Source organism: Macaca fascicularis, chromosome 3 (assembly GCF_037993035.2).
Source record: "Macaca fascicularis isolate 582-1 chromosome 3, T2T-MFA8v1.1".
NCBI lineage: Eukaryota > Metazoa > Chordata > Mammalia > Primates > Cercopithecidae > Macaca > Macaca fascicularis.
This window is the reverse complement of record NC_088377.1, coordinates 156319625-156327462: the sequence shown is the minus strand read 5'-3', so window position 1 is coordinate 156327462 and position 7838 is coordinate 156319625.

The following is a 7838-nucleotide window of genomic DNA, read 5'->3' as shown; positions in this document are numbered from 1 at the left end:
GCAGGCAGTAGAACACTGCTTAAAGAACAAGTCTTGTTCTATATCAAAGTTGAAGAAGAAACATATTGTAGTCAAGATTTATTAAGCAATGTTGGACATTTTTGTAACCTAAAGAAATCTCTCCAATTCTTTCTGTGTCTACCTTGGTCATACACCAAAACCAAGTTTGAATGATGGAGCTCAGGGCCAAGACATTGGGAAGCATTGGGGAGGTTGGAAGGGTGTTCCAGTCTCTAGCAGCTTCTACAGGCTGATTCTCCAATCTTCAAATAGAATTCCCCTAACCTTAGAGCCATCCCAGCTTTAGATTGAAGACTGAATACCCCAATTTACTTTTATTTTGCATGAATGAATTGTAATGAAATTCTCTGTATGTAACTATCTAGTTGCTTCTAGCATTCTGCAGACACCAACCATAAATGAAATTAATTCATTAATGACGTAAACTAGGTTTAGTAAAAAATGAGTTGTAATTGTTATTTAAGGGATAAATAAGTGAGAGGTTTATTTATCCTCTCACTAAGTGACAGGCATCAGAGAAGCTGTGAAGGCATAAAAATATTGGGGGAAAAAAGAAGGAATTTAGGAAACATTGCAGCTAGTTATGAATTAGAGTGGATTTAATTTTCTTGAACAGATACAGTGAAGATCTGAATTCTCTACTAGTGCTTGGGTCAAATATAAGACACAATTTTAGAGTATGTATCTAGGTTGTAGAAGACTTACTGAGTTCCAACTGCTTCAGGCAAGCACTGGATTGGGAAAGTACTTCACATGTGTTACTCCATATCATTTTCAAAACAACTTTATTAAGATGAGAGAGGTAACATCCTTAGTCTCTCTCCTCTAGTAGGTGGCATAATCAAAATTTGAAGCTGGGTGTGATGGACTCTGTGGCGTATGTTATTTCTACTACATGGGCAAATCATAAGTCATTCTCTGCTATGTATGTTTATTATTAAGTTAAACTAGGAGCAGACTTTCAGAAGCAGCTGACAGTGGCTATTAATTATTGTCAAAAGTAGCAGTTTAATAAAAATTATTTCCATCTATATTTGGTAAACATTATTATTCAGGTAAACAATATCAAAAACCTAATTCAACAGGTCAATTCATGAAGCTACTTTGGCTGCATTTTGTATCTCACTCATCTTGATCAGCTACCATGATAAAGTATTTTTCAGACAACTAAACATTTCATAAGACATATATAAACTTATTTCTGGTCAGTTCACTTCCATTACTAATATATACCATTAAATTTTTTTCGAGACTGAATACCTTTTTCATGTTGTATAATAAAGCAATGACACATGTTGTAACAAGTACATTTTTTCAAGGGCTGGAGTAGATTTAAAGTTCCCTTTAAGGAAAAATTTGATCCTTCCAAAAGGTACCCTCTTTGCCCACTTCCATCTCTAAGTGGGCTGACCTTTTAAAGCAAAATACATTGTAAGTTCTTCACCTTTTACAACAGAGTAATAATTCTGTATCACCCTTATCTGATTGGTAAAGCTAATGGATCTCTTTTAAGTTAATAAGACAAAGAAATCACACACGAATTTATTTCAATTGCCAAAGCTTATTCGAAATTAACTATCCATTCACCTCTCTAGATTATCTAAGATTTATCTCTCTAATGAGATGCATCACCAGAAATCAACATGACTATACACTATTCTTGCATTTACCTGAGGCAGTGTTGGTTGAGCATAGGTTATGTATAGACCTGAGGTCATGTTCCAGCCTCTCCAAATGTTAAATGTGTAACCTTGCAAAAATTACTCTCCTCGAGCCCAGTCTCCTCACCAGTAAGAGAACTTTAGAAATTCAGGTTGGTTCAGCAAACAAATTTAGAGTACCTGTTAGGAATCATATTTTGTGTTGCAGTTAGCTGTACGAAAGTTTATTCATTTATTGGCCAATAATGAATTTTGACCATACACTACTAGCACTGTCTTAAGGGCTAAGGTTAAATCTTTGAACAAGGCCACCAAATTCAATGTCCTCATAGCCTTCAAGTTAGTAAAATATTCAGAAAACAAAAAGGAAATAAAGAAGTAATCCACTATAAACTTAGATAAGTAATGGAAACTATGAAGAAAATAAAACAGAATGAGCAGAGATTTTGTGGGAACATGGCTACTTTAGAAATGATAGGAAAGATCACATCCCATTTGACAGATAAATAGATTTTAAGAAAGGATAAATAAGACATCTCTCTATTCAAGGAGTTTACAGTCTAGCAGAGGGAAGAGGGGCATCAGCACACTTTCAGTTTTGCTACAGTAGAGATATGCATTTAGAGATTCTGGGGGGAAGATATGCCTAAACAATGTAAAAATGCCTCATGTAATGTTATGCACAAATAGGTATTCACCAAATGTTAGTCTTCTTTCCTCTCTTTAAGATTTAACATGGTGCCCTTCTCCTTTAATCAATATAAGAAAAAAGTCAATTGAATCATCATGATTACTTCTTAAAATCAGAACATCTTTGTCCCATTAGATGTCTAAAGAATGGATGCTTTGTTTTTTTGAGAACAAAAATGTTATAACTCCACAGACTTCCCTCTTCTTTTAGCTTTTAATACTAAATATGGTGCTTGATTTTTGCCTGTAGCTTCTATTTCTTATTGTGTCTTTATTTCTAATCATTTCTATTGTTGTCTCAATGTCATAAGCTGTCTCATGTTTTTCTATATCCGGATAGGAAATAAATGTTTTTTGAAAAATGTTCACCCACTGCTGTTATTTTTGTTTCTGGTATTTAGAGGAAGGGCTTGATGTTCGAAGTGGAAAAATCGTGCTAGTATGGTGCTTTTCCACATAGGCAACCAGTATCTTGGATAAGATAGAGGCAAAAGATTGTTAGATAGAATCACTTTAAATCACTCTGTTACTTTACCATCAGACATACGGGTGTTTTAAAGCACATAATCTACAATAAAACCTTATTGATGCAATCTTATTAAAGCAGAAGGCAATACAAGCAAGTAAGAAATTTGAAATATACACTATCTTTAAACACACATTTAATGTAGTGATTAAGAATATGACTTTAGACTTAGATACACTGAGGGTCAAAAACTGTTCCCTGCACTTACTGGCTCTCACTTGGGTGTATGTTTCAATCTCTCTGGGGCTCATCAGCACAATGTGAGAAATAACACCTACCGCATAAAATTCTTCTGAGACTGAAGACATTATAAACATTAAGCAATGTTTACAAACTAATGAAAAAAAATACCTGATACATAGTAAGTATCCAAAATAGAAATTATTATTCAGATTTAATATCTGTGTAATAGAACCGTTTATGTCTACAATACACTATCAGAGAAAAATGAATATTCCTAGATTCATAATTTTGCCAAGAATTATATCAACCACCAGATTTCTTAGAACCCCTTCCACTCATAATTCAAGCTCAAGCAGCTCAACAGAGTTTAATCACAAAATAAAATCAAACGTATTTATATAGATTCACATTCATATAGAAGGTAGGAGGCTAATTGTGAAAGAAAGGCCAAGGGAGGGGGGTTTTTAGTGTGAGAAAATGGGAATCTGAGATTGAAGATCTGTCTTGAATTCTAAGAGACAGACATCATGTGAGTACTGTTGGCTAAAGAGATAAAATTGTGTACAAAAAAACAAAACAAAACAAAACAAAAAGATCATCTTAACCCTCAGGGGCACCTGACCACTCAAGGAGAATGGCAGCATTTGCCAGAGAGTGAGGCAGATGGGTGGATTGGGATTGGCTTGACCTGAGAATGAGCATAGGAAGGTTCCAACAAAAGGAACCAAGTCTGGGGAAAGCAATCCTAGTCATTGCAGGGATTCAGGCATCAAGGTACAGATCCAGGTTGTAAATCAGAGAATTAAGTAAGCCTAGATTCAGAGCTCATCTTGTAACCACTTATCTTTTATTCCATAGAAAATGACCTGTTCCAGAATCTAGCATGCAGTTAAATGGCCTCAGCAGCAAAATTCTCAATGAAGGACTGGGGGCCCAGTAGTTTACTATCTCAGTCCTTTTTCTCTTGCTTATAACAGAATACTTGAAACTGGGTAATTTATAAAGGAAAAGAATTTATTTCATAAAGTTATAGAGGCTGAGAAGTTCAAGATCAAGGGGCTTCATCTGATGAGGGCTTTCTTGCTGGTGAGGACCCTCACAGAGTCCCTAAGTAGTGCGGAGCAGCACACGAGGAGGGGGTTGAGCTTGCTAGCTCTGATCTCTCCTCCTCCTCTTGAAAAGCCACCAGTCCTACTCCCATGATAATTCATTAATCCATTGATCTGTGAATGGTTTAATTCCTTCATGAGGGCAAAGCCCTAATTTCCCAATTACCTCTTGAAGGCCCCACCTCTCAATACTGCCACATTGAGATTAAGTTTTAACATGAATTTTGGAAGAGACAAACATTCAATCCATAGCACTTATCGTGGTACACAAGATATAGAAACATGAGATACAAGATATTAAAGCACTTAGAGTGGCTGTTCTACAATGAAATGGGATACAGTGACTTTCAATCATTCAGGATTTTATAAAGATGATACACACAGCAAGATCAGGTGTGTTAATTTTCTAAGTTTTCTGATGTCTATTATTTTTTCTTGTAATTTACGGCTCACAGGTTCAGTTCCTAATTCTCTAATTTTAAAAATTGATGTATAAAATCTAAAGAGCTGGATTAGCATCAAAAAACAAAGGTAATACCCCTGATAGCTGGAATGGCAAGAAGTCTGAATCTTCTTTGCATTTACGTAGGTGCAAAATAAATAAATAAAATTCCTAACCACCTGAAAGATTATCTTCTGCCTGAAGAATTTTGTGTTTATAATCTGACATTGATAAAAATCTCCTTGAGAAGCATGTTTATTGTATCTAGTCCTTTGGTGAAGATATAGCTACAGACATGATGAATGGCCAGAGCAGGGAGAAATATCTATTAAACTAGTCATAGTTGACACCATGTTCCAGCACATAATGTTTGACACGTACTCACAGGTTACTAAAATGATTATGTACTCAAGAGTGAATCCATGCTGACAACCCAAACTTTCACTGATGGAAAGGGAGCCTGTTATTCAAAAAGAGTGATTCAAACTTAGATTTAGGCTTTCAAGTAAGTATAGTGTATATTGATAAAAAACAGGGAACTTTCAGCACTGAAACTCAATAAATGAATTGATAATTCTTTTTTGCTCTTTTTTGCTGGAAGCAGTGAAATCAAATTAGATTTCACAAAAGCTTTCAGTGTAATATGATACAGTCTATCTAACTGAACTATAATTCACTAATTCAAAAAAAGATGTGGTAAGCAGGGAGGCCAGAAAGGTTTAATATGTCAATCAAGTAATAAGAAATATAATGATTGTTACATGTCCTGAAGAAAATAAAAGCAACTAGTTCTTCTTAAATGTTCTCTCACACTGAATTTTGACTTTGGCTGTTGTCAACTTTTACCTGTTAACAGAAACACCTGGAAAGCAGCAAATGTAATTGTGCTTCTCTTCCTACTCAGAAGGAGTTTCCCACAGTATAGAGTTAGAGAGTAGCCCCATTAGAACCTCTTGAATTTTTTGAGACAAAGGTAAATTCTGAATTCAGGATCTAAGAGTTCAAGGAACTCTGACAACAGATCTGAGGCCAGGGATATGTAATGGAAGATGGTGTGTGCCATTTGCATGGTTTCTGAATGGGCTGCTCTGCAACACTGCCTCCTGGACTTTTATAATATATCTCATAGAACAAATGCTTGATGCCAACACAGTGTCAAAGAATTATAAGAAGTATCATTTTAGAAGTTTTAACAAATATAAAAATGACGGTTATTCAGCTAAAGAGTCATGCATTCAAACATTTCAGTATTTTTCTTCTACTACTGCATTTTAAATTTTGATGTGTTCAAAGCATGAGAAAATGAAGAAGAGTTGAGGATAGGCTAGTGTCCTATGAAAATGCACAGATCTCCTGTTTAACTACATTTTTTCGATCAACACAAATCAACACACTTTTATTACACTTACAAGAAAACTATGCACCTAGCAATCTGAAAGGGACCTTAAAAGTACAAAGAAGATCAAAATGTGGTTTATGCTGTAGAAAAATGTTTAGTTAGTAGAAAAGAAACAAATGTAATTCCAAACAATACAGTGATCTAACACACTATGGCAAAGGTCTATATGTAGGATCAATACCCTAGGGTGAACTCTATGGCTGTTCTGTGGTATTGTCATCTGTGAGAAGGCTTAGAGCAATTTGGAAAGTTGTAAATTGTTCTCACATCCCTTTTGGCATCTCTCTACCCTTTCTAGTGGTTCTCAACCATGAGAATCTCTGTAATTCCCAACTGCATTCCACTTTTAAAATTATCCAATAGATTTCTTTTGCACTTAGAAGAATATCTAAATTCTTTTCTTTGGTTGATAAAGCTTACAAGATCTGGCCCCACTTTCCTCTCCAAGCTCATCCCACTGGTTCATTAGACTTCAAACACACTGGTCTTCTAACTCAGTGCCTTTCAAACTTCAATGTCCATCACATCACCTGGGGGTCATGCTAAAAATGCAAATTCTTATTCCAAAGATCTGAGGTGGGAAACAAAATTCTTGCATTTGTAATAAGCTCTAAGGTGATGCTGATGGCACTAGTCCTGGGACCACACTTTGAGTAGCAATGTGCCAGAGGACCTGTGTTCATTCCAGACACCATCAAGCTACCTGTAATTGGTAGCAATGCAACTCACCAAACTCACTCCCTCCTTGAAATCATGGTGTATGTTGCTCCTTCTGTCAGGGACTTGTTTTCCTTAGTTCTTTGTATGTCTAACACCTTTTCCTATGTAAATATCAGTTCAAATGTCAACTCCCCAGAAAAGCTGTCCTTAATGACCATATATAAAATGGCCCATCCAATCACTTATCTGTAATGCATCAACACATTTTCTTATTTTGATTACACTTTTAACCCTCTGAAGTTTCTTTACTTATCTATTGATATATTTGTAAGCTCTATGAAGCAATGGCACAGACATTACTCTTGAGCTCTCTTTCCCAACACATAAAGCATTGCCTAATGCAAAGGGCTGGCTTCATAGGTGCATAGCTTATGCAATTATACTGAGTTCTCTGCTTGGCTTAATTAATTAAGTAATCTGCTGTTGCCATCTGGAAATTCATGATTTTATCTTTGAACTTGTGTTTTGTATGTGAAGTCCAATTGGACAATGAAATATGCACGGGAGCAGAGGAAATACACTCAAAATATATGTCCTCTCTTTGCTGCACCATTTTCATGTCGCGTTCACAGTGCCCCATGAGCGCAGAATTCCAATGGACCCACATGTGTGGGCATGCAACAAGGCTCAAAGCAAGTACAGGGTAAGTATGTTGCGTTCATGTCAGCATAAGTGAGGTGCTGATAGACCCAAGAGGCCAGGCTTTCTATTCAAACCAGAACTTGCTTCAAAAGCACAAGGTGTTGGTGTTCTAACCAACCAATTAGAAGGCAATGGTGTCCTAAGAAACAATAATGACCAAGTCACCTTTTAATAGTCTTTCTTTCTACTACTTCACTAGCTCACCAATGACACAGAAAATATGACATACAAGGGAATGGCAGATAGGGCAACCCACAGTTCCTTTTCCTTTCAGTACTTCCTTACTCAGGACAAACATAATGAGTATTGGTAGAATGCGCACACATTAAGAAGCGAAAATGAACCAGTTGAGTTAGTTTTATGCAGTGTTTTACTGCTTTATAGGAATGAAATAGATGTTTATACAAACTGTAAAATACAAATTGCATCGTTTGGCTGAATCTGG